At 35.2% G+C, this 25,399-nt stretch overlaps 1 protein-coding gene across 5 annotated transcripts in view; it reads right to left on the bottom strand.

The window, feature by feature from the left end:
• The window catches only part of SLC9A9 (solute carrier family 9 member A9), a 682,953-nt gene extending 657,621 nt beyond the window's left edge, over positions 1-25,332 (bottom strand). Inside the window, exons 1-4 of one of the 5 annotated variants that reach the window (XM_078070802.1) lie at positions 25,209-25,331; positions 23,493-23,627; positions 20,103-20,305; positions 5,932-6,026 (exon numbers count right to left, since the gene is read on the bottom strand). The gene's annotated coding sequence lies outside the window, so the exon portion shown is untranslated. Of the gene's footprint in view, positions 1-5,931; positions 6,027-20,102; positions 20,306-23,492; positions 24,752-25,208 lie in introns of those variants that run through there. The other 4 variants (XM_078070795.1, XM_078070810.1, XM_078070787.1 and 1 more) reach the window with 4 other exon arrangements.
• Positions 25,333-25,399: the final 67 nt, after the last annotated feature.

The following is a 25,399-nucleotide window of genomic DNA, read 5'->3' as shown; positions in this document are numbered from 1 at the left end:
AGAAACAAGAAAAAACTGATTCAGATAGTATAATCTTTAAGTGAAAAATATGTTTATGCTCTTTAAATAAAGCACCTTTTATTTTCTCACTTTAAGAGAACAATAGGGTGATTCTATATATAGAATAACATTGGCAAATAGACTTGAAGAATATGAGCCAATTTTATAAGTGTAACAGAGGATGATTTAACATTCAATGATATACTTTTAAACTTTACCTTAGCCAAGGGTCTAAAAGACAAAGGAGGCCATTATATTGTTCAAACTCCTAAAGCAATATTTGATTTGGACCAAGGAAGTACAGACACTCCAGACAGATGGGATAGGGGAAGCAGGGGAAATTTTAAAGAATCTCATAAGGAAACTTTTAAAAGAGTATAACATCCATCATTTTGTCAACAGTGATTGGTTAAGGCTGAGATTTTAGAATTCAATAGGACTTTGAAATCTAAAATGTGGTACTATTTTACTGCTCAAATACATTTTAATACATTGATACAATTCAACACTTCATCACTAGTTACAACCACCAGATCATCTGCAAAAAAATCTATAAATGTCATAGCCAGAAATTCTTTACATCTTAAAGAGAAAAAAAAATGAGAAAATTCCTCTTTGTATGAAAGAAAATCATAGGATTGCATATGGGTTAAAGGAGAGATTTGAAAGTGGTTCCAGAAGATAGTAACAAGATATATTTAGCAATAAAAGTGGTAACTAAGAGTTGGCAACTAGTTTATAGTTAAAAGATCAGCTACCAGAAGAACCTCAAATCATAACCCTATGTCAAGAGTTAGTATACAATATAGAAAAAGAAATTATCTAGACAAAGGGATATGACAGGAAAGAGATCATTCTCATCAAATGGTTGGACTGACCTGAAAATATTAATAGTTGTACAAGACTTTGATGATTCATAACCTCTACATGGTGGAAAGTAGGTGAATGAAAATGGTTTTTAATTTTCACTACTCTCAGCAATATTTCAACATTACCTTTCCCCTGAAGCTTAAGGATATATGATAGTTGGGATTTAAGTAGATAGAGGCCCCAGAATGAGGAAATCACCCCTGAAGATGTCACCTTCTGGTGTGGAGGGCCATACTCTCTAGAGGAGTAAGTATAATCTATCAACCATATATTGATATTTAGAAAAGAGCAAATTAGTTCAAGTTATGTTCTATGGCCCCCTCAGAATTTTATGTTGGGTCTTTTGCTTATTGTTAACCAAGAGAAAAGTGAGAAGACTGCATGAAACATTTTATTGTCAGGCCTGCAAGTGGGTGTATCCTGTCCACCACATTACTTTAGCCAGAATCCAGTCAACAGGCCATATCCATACTGCAGTTTGGGCTGGGAAAGGTAGTGGCCCCATGTGGAAGAGGAAATGGGTTTGATAATCATCTAACAGTGTGAAAAAAATTGATACATATTAATATGCACACTAACTTGAAAAGATATCTGTAGCCCCATATTCATAGCAGCATTATTGACAATAGCCAAGAAATGGAAACAAACCTAAGTGTCCACTGACGGACGAATGGATAAAGATGTGGGATATATATATATATATATACATATATATATGTGTGTATATATACACACACATATATATATGTATATATAAATAAAGTTAACTTCTTTATAAATATATATACAGTGGAATATTATTCATAAAAATGAGGAAATCCTGTCATTTGCAACAACATGAATGGAACTTAAAGGCATTATGCTAAGGGAAATAAGTCAGACAGAGAAAGACAAATTCAGTATTATCTCACTTATATATGGAATCCAGGAAAAAAAAAAAGAATAACACCAAACTCATAGAAAGAGATCGTAATTGTGGTTACCAGAGGCAGGAGTGGTGGGAGGGGGAATTGGAAGAGGGTGGTCAGAAGGTACAAACTTCCAGTTATCTTATGTTTATCTTATATCTTATATTTAACATATAAAGTAATAATACAGATACAATATACAGCATAATGACTATTAATACTGCTGTATGGTATGTAGGAAAGTTGTTAAGAGAGTAGAACCTAAGAGTTTTCATCACAAGGAGACATTGTTTTTTTTTCTTTTCCTTTTTATTGTATCTATAGGAGATGGTGGATGTTAACTAAACCTATTGTGGAATCATTTTACAACATATGTAAATCAAACTATCATGCTGTACACCTTAAGCTTATACAGTGAGGTATGCCAATTCTTTCTCAATAAAACTGGGGAAAAACATGCAAAAATATCCCCTATTTTTATTTTGTGGGCACTTGCAGTTATGTCTATACCAACTACTAATTTTCAACCTTTCTGGATCAGATTGGATCTCTTTAATCTATAGCTTATATGTGGGTTTTGCTTTGTGATTCAATCTAAGAGTTTTCTCTTTTATAGTAAGTTTATTCCATATAAATTTATTCATCTGAGAGATATGTTTGGACTTAGTTCTGTCAAATTATTTTATGGATTTTTTTTGTTTTGTTTTAAGTAGGTTCCATGCCCAGTGTGGAGCCCAATGCAGAGCTTGAACTCACAACCCTGAGATCAAGACCTGAGCTGAGATCAAGAGTTGGGACACCTAACCGACTGAGCCAACCAGGCGCCCCTTCTTCTTTCACTTTTTAAATGTTTGCTACAGGTTTTTGTTTTTTCTTTGGTTTAGTTTTAAGCTTGTTTATTTTCTTTATAATAATTTCAGTGGTTTCCTTTTTTTTCCCCCCAGTGGTTTCCTTTTTAAAAGCAATATAATTTATCATTTAAAAATATGATTTTTATAGGTTTGAAATGTCTGTTAGCCTAAACCTGTGTAATAATTTGGTTTTGTATTAAATTCTTAGGATGTTCTTTCTTTTTCTGAGGAAAATGTAAATAATGTTTCATAGTCTTCCAGCACTTATTGTTACTGGGATGAATGTCTATATAATTTTCTCATTTTTGGAATAAGGTAAATTTTTAGGCTATTTCTTGACATTGACTTATTTGTGTAAATGTTTTCTAAGATGTTGTAAAACTGCTAAACAGTTTTCTAAAGTGTGCAATTTTTTAAAAAGATTTTATTTATTTATTTGACAGAGAGAGACACAGCGAGAGAGGGAACACAAGCAGAGGGAGTGGGAGAGGGAGAAGCAGGCTTCTTGCAGAGCAGGGAGCCTGATGCGGGGCTCGATCCCAGGACCCTGGGATCATGACCTGAGCCAAAGGTAGACGCTTAACGACTGAGCCACCCAGGTGCCCCTAAAGTGTGCAATTTTTCAATACCACCAGCAATGTTTGAGTTTCTGTCGTTTCACATCCTTGCCAATACCTGGTATTTCTAGTTCTTTTCATCTTGGCCAGATTAAACGGTATATAGTCATTTGGTCATTTGAGTTTCAGTTTGCATTTTTCTGATGACTACTGATAATGAATTTTTTTTCAGCATTTATTTACCAGTTATATATTATTTATACAAAAATAATTATATAAAATATAATAAATATATATTACATATATTATGTATATTATATAATTATACACAAATATAATTTGATATATATATATACACATATATATAACGTTTTCTCCCAATCTACGGCTTGCCTTTTCATTTTCTTAATGCGATGTTTTAAAAAGCAGAAGTTATCCTGAGAAAAGAACAAAGTAGGAGGCATCATACTTCCTGATTTCAAGCTATATTATAAAGTTATAGTAATCAAAATTCTATGATACTGGCATTAAAACAGACACACTGACCAATGGAACAGAATCAAGAAACCTAGAAATAAACCCATGTGTATACAGTCAACAAATATTTGACCACAGAGCCAGGAATACGCAATGGAGAAAAGACAGTCTATTCAATAAATGGTGCTGGAAAAATTGGATATTCCCATGTAAAAAAATTAAACTAAACCCTTATCTTTTCTTTTTTATTAAAGATTTTTTTTTTTTTTTAATTTCTTTATTTGAGAGAGAGAGAATGAGAGAGAAAGCACATGAGAGGGGGGAGGGTCAGAGGGAGAAGCAGACTCCCCGCCGAGCAGGGAGCCCGATGCGGGACTCGATCCAGGGACTCCAGGATCATGACCTGAGCCGAAGGCAGTCGCTTAACCAACTGAGCCACCCAGGCGCCCACTAAACCCTTATCTTACACCTCTCACAAAATGAAGTCAAAATGGGTTAAAGACTTGAAGATTGGAAACCATATATTCCTAGAAGAGCACACAGGAAAAAACCTCCTTGAATGGTCTTGGCAATGATTTTTTGGATATGACACTTAAAGCATAAGCAACAAAGTACAAAATAAATAAGCAGGTCTACATCACACTAAAAAGCTCTGCACAGAAAACAAAAACAAAGGAACAAAAAAAATTTTGATCAAAGTGAAAAGACAGCCTACAAAATGGGAAAAAATATTTGCAAACTATATATCTGACAAGGGGCTAATATCCAAAATATATAAAGAATTCATACAACTCAATAGCAAAAACCTCCAAATAATCCAATTAAAAATGTGACAAAGAAAATACATGAATGGCCAACAGGTACATGAAAACATGCTCAACATCACTAAAGGGAAATACAAATCAAAACCACAGTATCACCTCAAAGCATAATCAAAAACATAGAGATAACAAATGCTCATAAGGATGTGGAAAAAAGGGAACATGTGCACTGTTGGTGGGAATGTAAATTGGTACAGCTGCTATGGAAAACAGTAAGAAGTTTCCTCCAAAACTTAAAATTAGAACTACCATATACTCCAGCAATTCCACATCTGGGAATATATTTGAAGGAAATGGGAACACTGACAAAAAGATCTGGACCCCTATGTTCATGGTAGCATTATTTATTATAGCTAAGACACAGAAACAACCATTCATGGATGAATGGATAAAGATGTTTATAAAAAAAACACACACATATATATATACACACACATACATAATACAAACATACATACACATTCAGTGGAATATTCAGCCATAAAAAAGAACAAAATCCTGCCATTTGGGAAACAGTGATGGACCTTGAGGACATTATACTAAGTGAGTATAAGTGAAATAAGTTAAACAAAAAGGACAAATACCATATGATCTCACTTATATGTGGAATCTAAAGAAACAAAAAACAAACAAAAAACCCCCCTCCAAACTCATAAAAAAAGAGATCAGATTTGTGGTTACCAGAGACAGTAGGTCGGGGAGGGTGGGATTGGATGAAGGTGGTCAAAGGTACAAACTTTCAGTTATAAGATATATAGTACTACGGATGTAATGTACATGATGACTATAGTTAACATTGCTATATGGTATGTTTGAAAGTTGTTAAGAGAATAAATCCTAAGAGTTCTCATCACAAGGAAAAAAACATTTTCTTTTTCTTTTTTTTTTGTATCTATATGATATGATGGAAGTGAACTAAACTTATTGTGGTAATCTTTTCACAAATATGTAAGTTGAATTATGCTACACACCTTATATTTATACAGTGTTATATATCAATTACATCTCAATAAAACTAGAAAAAATAAAATAAAAATACTGTTGCAAAACCTAAAATAATAACATTTCTTAAGACCACTCTGAAAGGAACTGAGACTGCAGCTGTGTCAAAACAAAACATACTATAATACGGGTTTACACCTAAGAAATGGATAATAAAACAATCCTGAGTGAAAAGCACAGGAGAAAAGAAGAAAGGCAGTTATTACTATGGGATCTTTCAGCACCTCCACAGTATCAAGCAAAGAAAAACAATTCAGTAAGGATAAGTTGGATGAGCACTGTAAACCAATAGCTGATAATTGAGAAGAAACTGGAAAGGAGAAAAGGAGTAGGAAAGTCAAAATCAAACAATAAATGATGTTTACAAAAGAATAATAGATTTTAAATTAGTCCTAAGGCATATAGCTACTTTCACATTCTACCTTGGGATGAAGTGTGGCCTTACCTTGCCAAATAGATTTTTTAAGTTCAAAGAGATTTCTTGGCACTGAGCATTACTTCAGGATGTCAACAGAGTCAGGATGATCTCCTCATGGATGCCTGAAATTTACATATTCAAACAATTACATCTCAGATCCCACATGCCCACGCTCTCAATAACCTTTTGACCAGCTCCCCAGTCACTTTAATTCCTTATTTTATTAAATAATATATTAAAATTTACAAGACATTTAAAAAATTAAAGAGTTTTTAATTGTGATAAGTTTAGTATTTTTTGCTTTTATGATGGGAGTTTTGATGTTTTATCTCAAAAATCTTTGTCCACCCCAGTTCTATAATGATTTTCTCCTTGGTTTTCTTTTAGAAGTTTCATAATGTTTTAGTTTTTATGCTCAGATCTCTCATCCATTTCAAGTTAAGTATCTGTATTTTTTGAAAATTAAATCAATTCTGCATATCTGGGATAACTACTACTTGGTAATGATACATTATTTTTATGTATTACTAGATTAGATTTATAATATTTTGATAAGAATTTTTGCATCTACCTTCATAAGGGATATTGGTCTGTAATTTTATTTCCTTGTAATGTCTCTGTCTGGTTTTAGGGTATTAGGACAATGTTGATCTCCTAAAATGAGTTGGAAGTATTCCATTTCCACTATTTTCTCAAATCTACATAAGACTAGTGTCACTTTTCTTTCAATATTTTCTTAAATTTACCAGTCCTATCATGTAGGACTGACGTTTTTGTTTTTGTTTTGGAGGTGGGGAGTTTTTAAAAAATAAATTTCACGTTTAATGGAAGAGTTTTTCACATATATTTTTTTTCTGTGCCAATTTTGTTAATTTGATCTTTCAGATTTTCAATGATATCAAGTTTAAGTAGTCAATTTTTTTCAGAAAATAGGTCATTATTCTTTTAATGTATATAAGCTCCATAGAGTTTTATCCTTTTTCATTCCTATCTTTGACATTTTTTAATCTTCATTTTTTCTGATCAGTCTAGCAAGAAGTTTATCAATGTTATTGATCTTTTCAAAGAACTAGCTCTTTGTTCAATTGATTTTTTTCTATTTTTTATTTTAATTCATAATTCTATTGTTTCATTCCTTCTACTTATATTGGGTTTCATTTTTTTTCTTTCAGCTCTTTAAAATAGAAGCTTAGATCATTGATTTTTAAATTTTTTTTTTTTAAGTATTAGCACTTAAAGCTATAAACTCCCTTCTAAGAATCACTTTAGCTGCACTCTACAAGTTTTGATGTGTATTCTCATTATAATTCAAAAATAATTTCATTTCATTTCAGTTCAGTTCAACATATTTTCTAAATTAACATGTTATTTATTCATTGAATCATGGGTTATTTAAAACCGGGTAGTTTAATTCTCAAGTATTTAGGTATTTATTTACAGATAAATTTTGTTATTTTTAAATTTCATTTCACTGTAGTCAGGGAATAATGCTATATGATACTGAGTATTTTACATTTATTGGAATTTTTTTGTGGCTCAATATATAATCAATCTTGATGAATATTTCCTATGCACTCAAAAGGAACATGTATTTTTTGTTGGATGTAGTTTTCTATATTTCAATTAGGTTAAGCAGGATGATATTGTTGTTCATATCTTCTATAAACAGTGATTTGCTGTCAACTTCTTTTATCAGTTACTGAACAGTGTTGAAAGCTTGAACCATAATTATAGATTAATGTAATCTTCCTTTCAGTTCTCTTAGTTTTGGTTTCATGCATTTTGAAACTCAGTTGTTAGGTGAATACACATTCAGGACTTTTATGCCCTTTTGATGAATTGATCCTTTAATTATTATGAGATGACATTCTTTACTTTCTTTCTTTCAGTCCTTTGAAGATGTTTTTCCATTGCCCCCCAGCTTATATTGTTTCTAATGAAAAGTCAATGTTAATTCTTATTTTATTAATTGCACTACAGGTAAAATGCCTTTTTTGTTTTTGACTCACTTAATTTTTTTGTCATTAATTTTCAATAATTTAAGTCTGTTGGTATGATTTTCTTGGTGTTTACTCTGCTAGGGACTCACTGGACTTCAAGCTGCTATGCATATATAACTTTCTTCAAATTTGAAAAATATTTGACTGTCATTTCATTAAAAAATTTTCTGCGCCTTCCCCAACATCATCTATACTTAGTTTAGATTACTTGATATTGTCGCACAGTCACAAGAATCAATGTGTTCATTTACTTTCAGCCCTTTTGCTCTTTGTCCTTTAGTTTGAACAGTTTGTTGTTGTTTGCTATATCTTCAGTTCATTTATCTTTTATTTTAGTGTACAGTTAGCTATTAAGCTCATTTATTATTTTTGGTTTTTGTTTTTATTTGGATACATTTTTTAGATCTAAATGTTACATTTTAGTTTTTTCATATCTTCCATTCCTCTCATTTTCATGTTTTCCTCTAAATCTTTCAAAATATTTATAATTACTATTTTAAAGAATGTGTCTGCTAATCTCATCATCTATTATATTTATGGGTTTATTTCTATTAATTAATTGCACTTCAATTTATTAGTCACTTTTCCCTGCACGTGTAGTAATTTTGGATCCAACACTGAATATGATTTTTATGTTGCTGACTCTGGATTTTTAATCTTTCTTTAAAGAATGCTGAGTTTCCCCATGGCATGGTTATTTCATCTATGCAAGTTTTTTAAAAAAGCTTTGTTCATGTGATGATAGAATTCTTAATATGGTCATAATCTAGCCCTGTTACTAAAGTAAGACCACTTGGGGATCTCTACTGAATGCCTTGATTGCTCAACAATGTTCTCCATTCTGGCTGCTCTAAACTCAAATATTTCCCAAGCCTGTTCATGCTCTCCCTTCCTGCTTTCCAGTCTGTAAACTGCCTCCATTTAGAGAAGTAGAATGATTGAATAACTCATTTCATTTGTTTCCCTTCTCTTTAACATCACCTTCTTGTACTGTCTGTTTTCCAAAGTCTGAAAACAGTTCTTTCCTACATTTTGTCCAATTTTTTTAGTTGTTTACGGTGGGAACACTAGTGTAATACTTACTTTTTTTTTGTCTTTTTATTATGAAATTATAGAAAAACACACAAAAGAAAATGTGGCTTAGTGAATTACTATAAAGTTAAATACCTGCTATGTTCTCAGTGTTTGTGTTCCCCTCCTCCAAAATTCATATGTTGAAATCCTAACCCCCAAAGGTGATGGTATCCGTAGGTGGGACTCTGGATTAGTGCTCTTATAAGAGGTTCCAGAGAGCTCCCTGGCCCCTTCTGCTTACTGATGATACAAGAAGTCTGTGACTGGGAAGAAGGCCCTCATACTGGCATGCCAATATTACAATCTTAGACTTCCAGGCTCCAGAACCGTGAAAAATAAATTTATGTTGTTTATAAGCTACCCAGTGTGTAGTATTTTGTTATTGCTGCCTGAATGGTCTAAGATAATACCCTTATAACCACCACCCTGGCCAAGAAAGAGAAATTGGTTAACCATCCTAGAAGCCTCTCTGTGTGCCCTTTCCCACTGACAGCCCCCTCCCACCCATATCCACTATCCCAACTTGTATGATACTCATTTCCTTGTTGTTGTTATGGTTTTTAATCATCCAAGTGGACATCCCTAGACACTATAGTTTAGTTTTACCCATTTTTAACTTGAATTGTCTTTTAAGTCTCCTTTTATATACAGGTGTTCCTGCCATCCCTTCTTTTACTATTTATCTGTTGAAGAAGTGAGATGTTTGTCCTGTCTGGTTTCTAATAATCTGGATTTTTCTGATTACATACTCATGGTATAATTCAAAATGTTCTATTTTTTTTCTATTTCCTACAAACTGTCTTCAGGATCTAGAAGCTTGAAAAAACTATATTTTTTATCACTTTGGTAAGACTATAATCTCTCATCTGAAGGCATAGGTAATTTGTTTTCACTCAGTTTTGATGTTAGCAGCCATTTGTGCTCAATTTCTAAGTTAATTAATTCATTGGTATTTATAAAATAGTGATATCCTAATGTGTTTATTTATTAGCTGGAAAAAGTTAATAAGACACTCCCTCATTTACTACTTATCAAGTGGTATGGTTCATTTAGGAAAGGTGAAATGAATGCTTGCTTCTTTTATTTATGTTTTAAGATAATTTGTGACTGTATTAGTTTTCTTTGCTGTAACAACCACAAACTTGGTGCCTTAAAACAACATCTATTTATTCTCTTAATAGTTCCAAAGGCCATAAGTCTGAAATGAGTCTTTTGGGGCTAAAATCAAGGTTTCAGCAGGGCCACACTCACTCCAAAGGCTCTAGTGGAGAATCTCTTTCTTTTCCAGAGATTAAAGCTGTATTTCTTGCATTCCTTTACTCATGGCCCTACCTCAATCTTCTTCCTCTGGACTGTTTCCACCACATGGTCTTCTCTGTCGGTAGTCAAATCTCTCTCTGCCTCCCTTATAATGATACTTGTCATTATATTTAAGAGTCCCCTGGACAATTGAGGACCTCCCCATCTCAAGATCTTTAACTTAATCACATCTGCAAAGACCCTTTTTCCACATATAGTAAAAATGGTAAGAACTGAATATCTTTAGAGACCTGTCACAGTGACCAATGAAGTCTTTAAAAAATACTGTTTAATGTTATTATGAAATCGCAAAATTAAACATATTAGTTTCATCCCATTGTGATTTTTATACATCTATTGACAATGAGGGCCTCAATTTGACTTCTGAATCCTTCTGACATGACCCTTGTAATCTTTGTTTCTCTGACATGCAGTATTTTAAGATGTTCTAATACATTTTCTGCTATAAACCTGGAATCAGTAATTTCTTGAAGCAGCCATGGTTTCCTTTAAAAAAAAAATGTTATGTCCAAACAATAATCTGGAAACTAAGGCCACTATTTGCTACTGGTTGGTAATTTTTTTTTTTCTAGGATTTTACAAATTCAGAACTACAGGGTTTTTGTATAACCTTTTAAATTTTACATCTGTACTTCGCTTCTTCCACACTGAGAATCCTGGTTCTCGAGGCCACACAAAATAATAGATTTAGAATATATCATAATTACTCATTTGCTTTATCCCATTTATGCCTTGTCACATTTAAGTATTTTAAATGTGTTACTCTATTTTTTTGGCATAGAGCATTTATGTTAAAAAAAAAAATCTCATGGTAATATCATTTTGATGCCCTTACTGAATATGTGCTCTTTCCCCTAGATTCCCAAAGGAATTTTTTTTTCTGTTTAAGTCCATTTTATTATAAAAAGTCTTGGTCTTGGTTGTTCTGGGTTGATATTATCAGGTAACAGTGTGCTCTTTTAACGCATATTTTATAGTAATACTTTCAGCAAGTTTTTAATATTTGTTCTATTACCTAGATTTCCCTTTTTTTATGAACTACCATTTCCATATGTCAAATCTTTTTATATCTTCAGTATTTGTCATTTTCTCTCAAATCCCTTTTATCTCTTCATTTTGTTGTTTTTAAGTCTCTTCCTTTAAATATGCTAACCCTCTTCCAGTTTTAGCTACTGTTCTCAAAATGAATTGCCATGATTTCCAGTGAATACTTTATAGTTTACATGGGGCTCTTCTGTCCTCAGGTCCATCAAATACCCCATTACTTCTCCCTGCTTTTCCCTACATAGACACCCAGAAGATACAGGTCTTATGTATACTGATGGCTTCTCTCCACCTGCTTGTATTTTGAAGCTTGTGAGGATACACTGTTATCTTATTTGTTTGTAAATATTGTTTGTTGCTGGCTTTATAATATGATGTTATAATTGTAATGTCTGTTTTTATGTGGGAATTCAAAAAATTTCAAACCTATGGTATCATCTCCATGACCATCTTCTCAAAATCTGAGCTATTTAAATGAGATAATTTAATATAAAAAATTAGATACTAAAGAACCAAAAGGCATGACAAGAACCCTTGAATATGAGAGCTAGGAACTGCAGGAAGCAATGACAATATCTAGAGCTGAGATGCCAAAGAAGGGTGTACCAAGCAGTACACCTGGTTGATGCTGGCATTTCTGAGTTCAGATGAGTGGACTCCTGGGATTGGGGTCCAACCCTAAGAGAAGCTGGTAGACCATTAATGTTGGTTTAGCTGAAGGAGCACAATAACATGGTGTTCAGAAAACCACAAACTAGAGTCAACTGCTGCTACTATAAGGAAATGTCACTGCAGAATAAAGCTTTTTTAGGGTGATGCTAATAGGAACAAGATACAAATGGTAAGAAAAAGAACAGTTTCTTTCATCTTCCATCTTGTGATAACCCTTTATTGCCCTCTATTGATAGAGCTCAACAGGGAGCAAACTGACAAATCAGAAATGCAATTTTCAGAGTTCTAATTCTAGCATTACAAAACGAAATATAGAACAGTAAATTTGAAGCTGAGCAATAATACCTTAAAAACTGGCTTATAACTGTTATATGCTCTTTGTAAACTGTGCCTTTTGTCATTGCATAGTCTTTATCTTATTTAGAACTTTTAATCTTAATTCATTTTATCTGATATTGTTGTCTTTCCTCCATTTTTTGTATGCAATTACTTCTCTCTTATGCCATTTTTAAAGTTTCACCATTTCTTCACTACTTTGTTTAAACACTTTTTCTCAAGGAGTATATTTATAGGTTTTGTTATTTTCAACCCAATCCGAGAAGCTGTTTTATACATTGGGGAAATTAATCATTCATGTTTTATTCCTTTCACCCTACTTCGTTCGCATTTTTAAAAATATTTCCTTATTTTAAGTATTTCCCTTATTTAGTTTTCCTGTTTGATCATTACTATTACTTATCTTTTCCTCTTTTTAATTATGAAATTCTATTGCACTTTTTCATGCAACTGGTGATTATATTTTCATACATTCAAAATGAAATCCATATGGGAAAGTAAGGGTTATATGCAAATAAGATACCAACTATTTCTGTTTGCTGGGTGCTCTGTTCCTTCTCTGGATGAGCCCTTTAGAACACTTTTACTTCTCCTCTCCCCACCCACAAACTCCTAGGATTTGTTGATGTATTTTAATTGCCTTTAGAGTCTATTATCAGGATTCCTATGCAGTATGCCACTTTTGTTTCAAGAAGCACCAGTTAGTATTTATATTACAAATACGCAGTCACTCTGCATCTGTTTAGATATCTCCTTAGGTAACAGATGTGTCAGAGCTCATCATTCTTTCATTTACTCTATCTTCCCATGTCTTGAGGTATTTTTTTTTTTTTTTTTTTGCTGTTTGATTACAGACCTTTCCTGTACTATTTCCTCAGTAAACTTTCTAACTTCTAATATTGTAAGTTAAGAGTTGGTTCCTGTCTGATTCTTTTTCTTTCATAATTATTCTTCCTCCATTAGTGAATTTTACTTTTTTTTCTTTATCCTCTGGATTCAGAAATTTAACCAGATTATTTCTAACATGTCCATAATAAGACAGTATTAAATCAGTATGTGGAAAAAGCTGAAATCTCAACAAAATCATAGGTCCTTGAGATATTAATAATAGTTTCCATGACATCTTTTCATTGTATGATACTGGCATCTCTTTCAGGTAACTGCTGATTTGTGACTGCTGGTATTTCCTTTCTCATTAATGGTCACTGAGGTCCTGTCTTCCTTGTTGACTATAATGTAAATCTTGGAATTGGAATGTGATTGCACTATTGTGTAGAAGCAAACCATGATAATTTTAATGTATTAAGAAATAGGGTATGATTGCTCTGCAATAACTGATGGGAATTCCCCTCTTTTTCTGCCATGTCATTCTTAGTAAAGAACAAAGTTTTTATTTTAGTTTTGAGCCTATGGCCTTATTTTCCACAACAGTGTTTTTCTTCATCAATCCTGCCTGAGCTCTTTTATTCTGTAGACAAATATCTTTCTCCAATTCAAGACATTTTTTTTCTACAAAATATTTAATTATTGATGTTATCCCATCTTTATTCCTTTTGGAACTCCTGTGTTATTCACTATTGAGTCTTCTGTATGTCCTTCAGTTCTCTGATCTTTTCTTTTATACTTTCCATCTGTTCCAGTTTTTGTTCTGTGCTTTCAGATAGTCCTCCACTTGATTTTGATACTGCTGATGTATGATTCATGTGTTGTTTTTAAGTATGAAAATTATGATTCAAATCTTCAGGTTGGGATAGCGTCAGACAGAGATACTAGTTAATGCACTCCTAAATTTCCAGGCTAAAACCTCTGGTCTGAAATAAGCATGTAAAATCAGAGAAAAATAAGTTGTTGTGTTAATTTGCTAGAGCTGCCATAACAAAATACCACAAACTGGTGGCTTAAACAGCAGAAATTTATTTTCTTAAAGTTCTGGAGGCTGAAAGTCTAAGATTAATGTGCCAGCAGTGTTGATTTCCTCTTGAGGCCTTTTCCTTGGCTTGTAGATGGCTGCACATTTGCTCTCTCTTCACACGGTCGTTTCTCCGTGTGTACACACCTCTGGTGTCTGCTTATACATCCAAATTTCCTCTTTTTATGAGGACACCAGTCAGACTGGATTAGGATCCACCCTAATGGTCTCATTTTAGCTTAATCATGTCTCTAAAGAACTTATCTCCAAATAGGGTTACATTCTGAAGTGCAGGGGTAAGGATTTCAACATATGAATGGGGGGTGGGGAGAATCACAATTCAGACCATAACAACTGTCATTGTAAAAAGAAATATCTGTTGAGAGTTTTTTATTTCCCATCAACTAATTCTTATACAAACTAGGGTCTAACAATTCAATTCAGTTCAATTCTGGCAGCAATTCTTAAGAGTTAGCATGAGGCTCCTCAAGTTTCAGAGCTTAGTCCTTCAAGACTGTGCCCACTTCAGAAGCTAGGGAAATAGAGTGCGAAGGGTACCTACATTTCTGCTCAGCACACTAAATTATTCATGAATTCCTCTGCCTCTCTAGGTTTAGTAACTCAACTAGAACAACTCGCAGAACTCAGGAAAGCATTTTACTCGTGATTACTGGTTTAATATAAAGACATAACTCAGGAACAATCAAATGGAAGAGATGCATAGGGCAAGATATAGGGGTGGCTTATGGTGTGTAGCTTCCACCCCTCCCCGAGTGCACTACCCACTCAGCACCTTAAATGAGTTCAATTGGTAACGCCGAACCCCATCATTTAGGGTTTTTTATGGAGTTATTATTACACAGACATGGCTGATTAAATTATCCCTTCATTGGTGATTAATGCAATCTCCAGTCCCTCTCCCCTTTCTGGAATTTAGGCGTGAGACTGAAAGTTCCCAGCTTTTAATCATGGTTTGGTCTTTCCGGTAACCAGCCCCCATCTTGAAGCTACTAGAGGCCTGCCTTATCACTAAGGGAACTCCAAACGTCTTAGGAGCTTTGTGTCAGGAACCAGGGACAATGATAAAATATTTTAACATACCATATTTGTGCAAAAAGGTGGCACACTGCTTTTGAAACCTTGATGAGTACAGACCATAAAAAATCATTTAGAAGTTATGTCTGCCTCTTAAGAACTTAATTACCTTTGTCTCTTTAAGAATTGTCCATAAGGCAAATGCAAATCACGTATCTACTTATTCCTGGAAAAACTTCAGATATCTTGAATGTAAGCACCTTAGACAGAGAAGCTAAGCATTTTTTTTTTGTAAATTGAAATGTATCTAGGTATCAGGTTTCTGCACTTTTTTGCTTCCTTGAAAAAGTATCTTTTTCTCTTTGGATTTGCATTGCCATGTATATTATTGTTGTCCTTTTTCCTTGAACAGTTGTTGTTGGAACTTTTCTTGTGCACCTTCCAGTCACTATATGCCTTTTGTATTGCTTAAGAATAACAAACTGATTCCTAATTTCGAATTTTGTATTTTATATAAGCGCAATAATACAGAATGTACTACCTTGTCTGGTTTTTCTTCAACGTTTTGTGAAATTCATCCATATTGTTTTGCATAGTTGTAGATTCTTAATTCTTATTGCTATATCATATTCCACTATGTGAATATACCACAATTTATCTATTCTTTGTTAATGAACATTTGAATATTCTTCAGTTTTTTGCTATTAGAGTGTTGCAATGAATATTCTAGTGTACGTCTGTTGGTGAATGAATGCATGAGTTTTCCCTTGGGTATACATTTAGAAATAAAACTGCTAGGTCATAGGGTATGCATATGTTCACCTTTAGTAGATACTGCCAAACAGTTTTCCAAAGTACCAACTGACATTCCCACCAGCATTGTATAAGAGGTATGATTGCTCCACATTTTTGCCAAGTCTAGTATTGTCTATCTTTTTCATTTTATTCATTTTGGCTAGGTACATAGTGGTGTCATATTATGACTTTAATTTGTTAGGCTGGTAACTAATAAAGGTGAGGTTTATCTTTTTTAAAGTGGTTTCTTAAGTCTTTTGCTTGTCCCCCTACCCCCCCCACCATCACTGGGTTTTTTTCTTATTGATTTCTACAAGTTCTTTACAAAATCTAGATACGTCTTTGTCAAATATATGTATTGGAGATACTTTCTCCTACTCTGAGTTAATCATTCTCTGAATGAATAAAAGTTCTTAATATAGACCGATTTATCATTTTATCTTTATGTCTAGAGTTTTTGGTACTTCCTGTTTAAGAACTCTTTACCTATTTGTAGCAAAAGATTAATCTTGTCCAAAGAAAGATATGGCCCTTATCCCTGGCTTCTGGGAGGTAACCCGTAAGCCCCTGGAATGTCTTGCCTCAAAAATGTCTTTGTTCACCTGGGGCCTTAAACCATGCTAGATAGGCTATACTAACAATAGGATCTATGGTGGCCCATGTGGTATCACATTGACTTTTGGAAGAGCTTGGAGACCAAGATTAGCAATGTGGGACGAGAGCCATGACTATGTGACTGAACCCCAATGAAAACCCTGGACACCAAGGCTTGGTTGAGCTTCCCTGGTTGACAACACTCTGGGTGCACTGCCACACATCCCTGTTGGGAGAAACAAGCATTGTTCACATAATGCCACTGGGAGAGAACAACTGGAAGCTCTCTGTGCCTGGTCTCTCCTGCACCCTGCCCTTGCACATTTTCCTGTTGCTGATTTTAATCTGTATTCTTTCACTATAGTAAACTGTAACCATAAGTATACCAGCTTTGCTGAGTTCCGTTTTTCAAGTCAATTATTGAACCTTGGGGTGGTCTTAGGGATTTCCTGAATCACAGCCTAACAAAGATCATGCAGATATTCACCTGTTACCTTTGAAAACTTTAGTATTTTATCATTCACATTCAGTTTTTAATTCCTTTAGAACTGATTTTGGTATTTGGCATGTGAAAACACAGGTCAAGATTGTCCTATATCAGCTGACCACCTGTGTGTGTGTTTTTATTGTTTGTATTTACTCAGTCCTCCAGCTTTTTCTTCACCAAGAATAACTTGGTTATTCCTGGCTCTTTGTATCTGTATGAGTTTTCAGCTTGTCAATTTAATTTAAAAAAACTGTTGGAATTTTGACAGGGGTGAATTATAAATTAACATCTTTACATCTGACATCTTTACAATATTAAATCTACTAGCCCTTGAACATGATATATCACTATCTCCATTTATTTAGATCTTTTTTGTCTCTCAATAATGATTTGTAATTTTCAGTATAGAGTTGTCCATCTTATTTTCTTTAGATTTTTCCTAAAACTTATTTTTTAAATGGTGTGTGTAAAAAAATCCAAAGAATCTACAAACTATCAGAATTAATAAGAAATGTAGCATTGTTGCCAATATAAAGGCAATAAACAAAAATACTTTATGTCTATATACAAGCAACAAATATAAAAAAGACAGACTAATCTTTTATTAGAAAAATATTTCTCTTCAAATATGGCTTTTAAAAAGATCTGTGGAATTTGAAAGTAATTCTTAAAATAAAATTTTTAAAATATTTTCCCTGAAATTTCCTTCACAGTTATTTCCAGTTTTAAGAGAAAAACAATGTAAGAAGTGTAATTCACTGGTAGTCATTTTGGTAGAAACATATATTCCAAAAAGTGAATAAACAGGCATGTTATAATTTAATGATTTTTATAGGAAAGTTTTTACGATTTACTATTGGTCATCTCTTTGGTATTTGAGACCTTAACACTGAACTTTCTTTTCTTTCTTTCCTGATATTGGAGATTACATAACTGTTTTTTTCAATTGTCTTTCATCACATACAGTTCAAAATTAAGTACTTGTGTCTTAAAGACTTGGGAATTAAAACCTAATAAAAAAATAAAACCTACCCTTATATAGAGTTTAAAGCCTGTTTTTAAACAAGTTCTAGAACTTCAATTACTATATTTACTCCTGAGTCTGCAAACTCATAACTGCAATTCAATGCTATTTTACCTTAGAATGATATAACATCTATAAAAATACAAATTATTATGAAATTGCAGTTTAATCTACTAAGTTGCTATTTTCAATTTGTCAACAAGTTCTAATAATGGTCTTGTTATCTTTAGATTAGCTCAGCACACAATATTTTTTATTTACCTATAAATACTCAAGTTCTACTTTCTAAGTATCAGGCAAATCTTCAAGGAAACTTATAATAAAGACATGTATTAGTTCTGTGATTTCAATTCTTAATTCCTGGCTTCTTAAAAAAAATAACTAAAGCTTTACTATTTCCTCAGGGGGGGGAAAAAAAAAGGAAAAGGCCCATATAGCAGTCTACTTTCTACAGTGGTAGATGGTAGCACAAGGATAGAAAGTAGTAGATGGTCTGTCAAAGTGACAGACCAGTGAATCAGTAATATTTCGAAGATGGTAAATCTGTTGTGAACTTATAGTTCAATGGACCACACTGGATGACAGGACAACTCTACAATTAGTTCCTGTGATAGTGTGATTTATAATAAATATATATTTTGTCTTCATCCATGGTTCTTGGCTCACAGGTCCCCAAAACCTTGGAATTTCTGAGCATAAGAACAATGAAAGCATCTTTTGTTATAATATTTCGTCTTTTGTCCTCAGTTCCTGAAAGCACTTCAAAGCGATAAAGGTAAAATGACTGTCTTGCTATTCATAACAAGCCTCTTTCTACCACAACTGGGTTTATGTTAATGGATGACTTTTGAAAAGCACAGAAGGATGGAGGCTGGTTGCCAAGGGAACCAACCAGGAATAGAGGGTTGGAACTTTTAGTCCCATCCCTTGATGAAAAGAGAGAAGAGGGAAGGGAGAGGGGAGAGGGGCTGGAGGCTGAATCAGTCACCAAGGGCCAGTGATTGAATCAATCATATCTATGTAATAAAGCTTCTATAAAACCCCAAAAAGATGTTCAGAGAATTTCCAGGTTGGTGAACACATGGTCAAGGGAGAGTAGCACATTTGGGGAGGGCATGGAAGCTCTAGCCCTTTTCCCATACTTTGCTCAATGCATCTCTTCCATCTGACTGTTCCTGAGTTATATCTTTTTATAATAAATCAGTAATCTAGTGAATAAAATGTTTCTCTGAGTTCTGTGAACCATTCTAACAAATTAATCAAACCTGAAAAGGGAGTATGTAAAAGAAGCAGAGATGATAACCTGGCATCTGGTTCAGATGCTACTGGCATCTGAAGTGGGAGCAGAGACAGTCTTGTAGGACTGAACCCTTAACCTGTAACCCAAAGAGGGGGTCATGGGAACTTCTGATTCATAGCTGGTCATTCCGAAGTACAGGTAACCACTTGTAAAATAGAGGGCAGTCTTCGGGGACTAAGCCCTTAACCTCTGGAATCTGATTCTATCTCCAGGTAGATAATGTCAGAATTGAGTTAAATTTTGTCGGATACCCAGCTGGTGTTGGGAGAATTGCATGTTGATGTGGGGAACCACCCCTCCACCCACACATACACACACACATATCCTACATGTTAGAACTGGTGGCCAGAATCTTTAGTTCCCCAAAATGGGAATTCTTAATTATTTACCCACAGGGTTTATAAGCCCTTTTGTAAGGAAAAAAACAAAAAAACCCCATCTGAACCATATAATTTTGAACACTAAATACATATTATGTTTGATACCCAAGTACAAAACATAAATGGCCTTCTTCAGCTGTGGCTCATCTTTACAAATGGCAGAGCCATAAGGCTGAAGACTATGGCCGTTTACATGTGGTTTCCATAAAGGGATCTTGGTAAAGATACCTTAGTTAGAAGTCCGAGCTTTAGGTACTCAAGAGGATACTTTTGCTCTGTAAAGGGCAGCTGAGGTTCTCCAAGCTTTCTGGCATGCTTGCTTAGCCAGAGCAGTGGGCTGCAGCTGTCATCATCCACCAGAGGTGGCAGGAACATCCATTAGATTCGGAGAGGCAAGAGGCATAGGATGCAAGGCTTAAGAAGAAAACAGGCTGTCAAAGGAGAAAGAAGCAAAATTATCATAGTGCACACAACTTCCTCTCCTGAGAGCTATCAATGCAAATATAATGCTGGTAACTACAGGAATTTCTAACTTGTTTATGCTCCTTCAATATTTGCTTATACTTCAACATTTATCACAGACATGTAATAGAGCTGTTATGTATGTATCTGTCTCATCCACTGGACTCTGAGAACCCTCAGAATCTTGAACTTGGGTAAAACTGAGTAAGGGGTACTTTCAGTATGTTTGTCAACCCATAAAATAGGTAATAATAATGTTAATTTACACAGGTCACACATTTTGGGTTGACTTTTCAAAAGATCTTAACAACTGGGTACGAAAGTAACCTGTCGTTGAAATGGTGTTAATTTTTCTATTTTTGCATGTATTATTTTCTTTGCTGAAACAAACAAAAAAAACCCGTAAGTATTAAAAATTTACTAAGACAAAAACGTGCCTCTGGGTCAGCCTAGCTGATAACACAGCATGTTAATTTGAATTAATATAAATCATGAATTACAGGTTGCAGTTGCATTTGAGCTAAGTTGCATTGTTCTGCACAACTCATAAAACTATATAATTCCATTATCACAACAAAATCATAATTTGGGTGTTTATGAGTTTTATACATCCAATGAAGCCAAATGTTTGCTATTGAACCTGTCCTAAAAAATATCTGTGTAGAGTTATTGATTTAAAATACAATAAAATGTGTTTAAAATAAATAAATAAAAATAAAACACTGAACAGCTTTCAACTACAAAAGCTGTCCTCAAGGTAATCTAGTATACACAAATCAGATTATTAACATTACTTAGTAAAGAGTTACAATTAACATTGTCAAGTGTTTGAATTTTAGGCAGTGGAGTTAGAAACAAAGGAAAAGACTCCATCATTTTGTGGGATGTCTTAATTGGACTGAGAGTAATATATAAGATTATTTATATTTTGATGGATAACTATAGGTTTCAATAACTACCTTAAACTTAGAAACACAAACATGGCACTAAAGAAAATGGACAAGGGGAAGTGTATTTCTAGCTGCCTCATTCTTTTCTTCTCAGTATCCCCCATCTCAGCAAAGAGTGAATCTTCTAGTAGTTTAGGATAAAAACCACACAGTGATAGCTGATGCTTCTCCTTCTCTCACATCCAAACCTTGAGTAAATTATGTTAGGTCTGTCTTCAGAATATATCCAGAGTGTTCCCACCAGCTTCCTCGCTATCAACCATTATTTCTAGCTTGGATTATTACAATAATATTTAGTCGTCAATTGTTCCTTCAACTGTTTATTCATCCACCCATCCAATAACTACTAATAAACAACCACTTAAATCAAATAATGTTGAGGTACTTCAGTACACAGAGAATTGCCCTTTTGGCCTTTACAAAGGAAATAAACACCTCTTATCTATCCTGAATCTCACTATGGTGCATTGTTCCGGGACATAACTGCCCAGGGCACCTAAAAGTCAATATTGAGAAAATTAATAACTAGGTAAGGTATCATTTTCAAAGTTGGGATCCTAATGCTTTAATTCTAAATCAAACTAAACTGAAGAACCTAATTGATATGTCATTGAGAATACTCTGAGAGGCCACCAGCCTTATGATATGCCATGATTTTTGGCATATAACTCAACAGGAATGAAAGGAATTGAACAACACTGCTATATTAACATTCTTTTTATTCCTCTCAACTTAAAAGAACAAGATGTTTTGGCCTTTACATCTCTGAAAATGAAAAGAAAAAGAACTGATGTTGAGCTCTGTCAGATACTAGCAATAAATAATACTTATCCATGAAAACTTAAGCTAAATGATAAAAAGCCCAATCTCACCAAGAAATACATTTCAATAAAGTATTACTTTTCATAATTATTCAAAATTATAATATTTATAGGTTGACCAACTGTATACTAATAATAGTTGTAATGATAAAAAAAAAAACTTACCTGGATTGACTTAACATTTAGAACATTATGACCACAAGATATGCAGTCAATACTAATACACACATATCTTTTTTTGCTGCAGCAAAAAATGATAAGCAGTAAGACTTTTATGCCTAAAACCATACTACGTAAGAGTAGAATCTGTAGGTCTGGGTTTCTCAGTAGCATACCACTATTGACATTTTGGGCTGATTAATTTTTGTTGTTGAGGGTTGCTTTGTGCAATGTAGGATGTTCTGCAATATCCCTGGCCTCCTCCCACTAGAAACCCAGTAGCCCCTACTCCTAGCTAGGGCACCAAAAATGTGTCCAGATATGGTCAAATGTCCCCCAAGAGGGAGGCAATAGTCCCTGAAAACCACTACTTTAAAGGATAGAACAGCTATACAATGTAATACTTAGACATTCAAAGTGTTAGTTCACTTTTGAAAAATAGATGATGGGTATCAAAATACTATATTTAATTCCGTGGTACAGTTAAAAGAGTGTTATTGTAAAATAACATTTTATGATGCACTGGAAATTACATTATTTGCCATTATTTAAACTTATGGGGAAGAGCTTTGGATTTGAGTTTATAATCCATTAGCCAAAAGCATCCTGTAATTTATAGGACAGGTGGGTAATGTACTTTAACATTCACTTTACTGATCTTTCTCCAAACCCTAATATATAGTACTTAGAACACTGTTTCTCTTAAAGCTGTAAGCCTTTTTAAAAATATATTTGAAAATGTATTACATTCTTGGACACTATCTTTCTTGATAAAAGCCTGGAAAACGTAACTGAAAGTATCAGGGCTTTTAAACAAATGCAAAATATTTAGGGACAAAGTAAATATTTTTCAAAAATCAACTTGTATAGACTAGTAACCTTTTCTACATCCTTTCTTCAGATGATGCCTTAGAAATCCAAGGATTTGGAGACAATCATTTTAGAACTCCAAAGATCTTTTCCATACATAGAAGCCATACCTCTTAAATCCTGTTACTAGTCACCTAAATAGTCTCTAACTATGCTCCAATTCTCTCAGCTTCATCAGTTTACCGTCAAGAATGCTAATGGAATCATTCATTCTAGCTATAAATATAAAAATGTATGTAGTGCTGTTATTGTTTTAAAGCATTTCCACATAAATTATCTAGTATTAATCAAACACATCTACAGGACAGGTAAGAAGATACTAGGGATAGGCAATTTGCAGTTTAGTAATGACTTGCCGAGTTTACAATTCAGCAGTAGCAGCAGCAGCAGCAGAGTTGACATCTCCAGACTAATCACACCAAACGCTTTTCTTAGAAAATCCTCATTTGATATTTTGCTCATAACTTCACATTGTATGGAGTTTTGGGATGCTTGAAGGCAAGTTAAATAAAATTACTGCAAAGGTGGCAGAAAGTCCTTAGCAGCAGCCAAATTTCTTAATCACTTTATATAAGACTCTGAAGACTAAATCTTCCAGTTTGTCTGTATTCAATGTATCACTTAAAAATCACCTCTATGTTGAATATACTTATTAATTGTCGAAAGGTTTTTTTAAAGTTTGAATTCTTATATCAAGAAGGACAAAATATTAACTCAACAGTACTTCTCAAGAGGATGGCTGTGCTTTTTACAATCAAGTAACTGTTGAGAACAATATAGAGAATTGATGTCTCTCATTAAGCCCCTGTAGAGTTGATCTATTCATGCCAGTTACTAGTGTCTTCTAAAAATCATTGTTCAATCCCTAAAGTTAACTCAGTTAGGACTCCGATTTTTAATACCATATCAGGAACCACCTTCTTCTCAGAACAAGTAGTCCTCATTTTAACTATTCGAGCGCTAAGACTAAAAAGGATTGTATGTTCTCAGCTACTGCTAGAGTCCGGATCACCTAAAACTTATACCAAAACAAGGCGCTATAGTTCAGCATTTCCGAGTTATTTTTGCAGTCGTGGCGTGAATCTGAGCCAACGTGCCTATGCGGAGCGCCAGACAGCCCCGGGTCCCCATGGCTACCGCCACAGCAACGCCTCGTGGCCCGCGGGGCAGATCCCAGTTCCGGGGCCGCCGCGAGGCGGAGTTGGGGGTGGGTGGGCCTGGAAACACCATCCCGCTCCTCACGGACCGCGCCGGGAAATTCACTTCTCCAAGCAGAAGCAAACGGCTTCAGGGCCGCGCTGTGAAAACAGGCGGGGAGCAAGGCAAACCCGCCACTTGCTCATCCCCGCTTCTTCGCAGCGGCTAGGGCAGAACTCCCAGCTACACCAGGCCGCGTCGGTTCTCTCATGACACTTTCCATTTAACTTCGTTTTTTCCGTACCCGCTCAGGAAATTTAAGATGCCTCCACAGATAATAACAGACGCCAAAGATGCGGTCCCCAGACCGTCCGCCAACAACTCACGCCTTTCCCACGTTTTCACCGCAGGCCCGCCCCTGGCCTAGAGGCGCGCGGGCGCTGGGAGACGCGAACTCCCGCCAGGCGAGCCCCGCCTCGCCCCACCCCCAGGCGCGCGCCCCACCCGGGTGAGGAGCAAAGAGAACGTTGCCCCGCCCCCCTCCTGCCCAGGCGAGAGCAGTCCGGGATGAAAGAGTGGCAATTCCGCAATTCATTTATTTTTCCCCCCCTTACAGGACCGTTTCCATGATAGCAAAAGAGAGGCCCCAGTGAAACTCAACAATCATAAAAGATTAATTGTTAACCAAAAGTCATTTCATTACAAGATCTCGCCAGCTTATGCCTCCCCTAAGAGCTGGAGCTCCGCCCCCGCGGAGCCGGCCCCGAAATCCACCCCCGCGGGCTCGCGCTTACGCTTTCCGGGCGGCGCGCGACGCGCTCGCTCCGCCCCGCGAGCCCCGCCCCCTGGCCCCCTCTCCCCCCTCTCTGGAGAGCCAGCGTGTACGAATCGGGGCGTGAGGCGTCAGGGACGCGCGGGCACCTCATCCTTCCCACCTTCCTACACTGTTGCTACTTTTCGGTGTGAGACATTCCAGCTTCTCTTCCCCTTCCGTGAGTCCCTCTTTCTCTCTCCTCAGAGACCCCGCTCGCCCCACGGGCGGCCGCCGCAGCTCTCGCGCCCCCAGCGAGCAGTACGCGTGCGCGCGCGGCCGCGCGGCCGTCGGATCCCCGCGCTTCCCCCCCGC

This window comes from Halichoerus grypus, chromosome 1, assembly GCF_964656455.1.
Source record: "Halichoerus grypus chromosome 1, mHalGry1.hap1.1, whole genome shotgun sequence".
NCBI lineage: Eukaryota > Metazoa > Chordata > Mammalia > Carnivora > Phocidae > Halichoerus > Halichoerus grypus.
The sequence above is the reverse complement of the archived record's forward strand: the minus strand, read 5'-3'. Positions and strand labels throughout refer to the sequence as shown.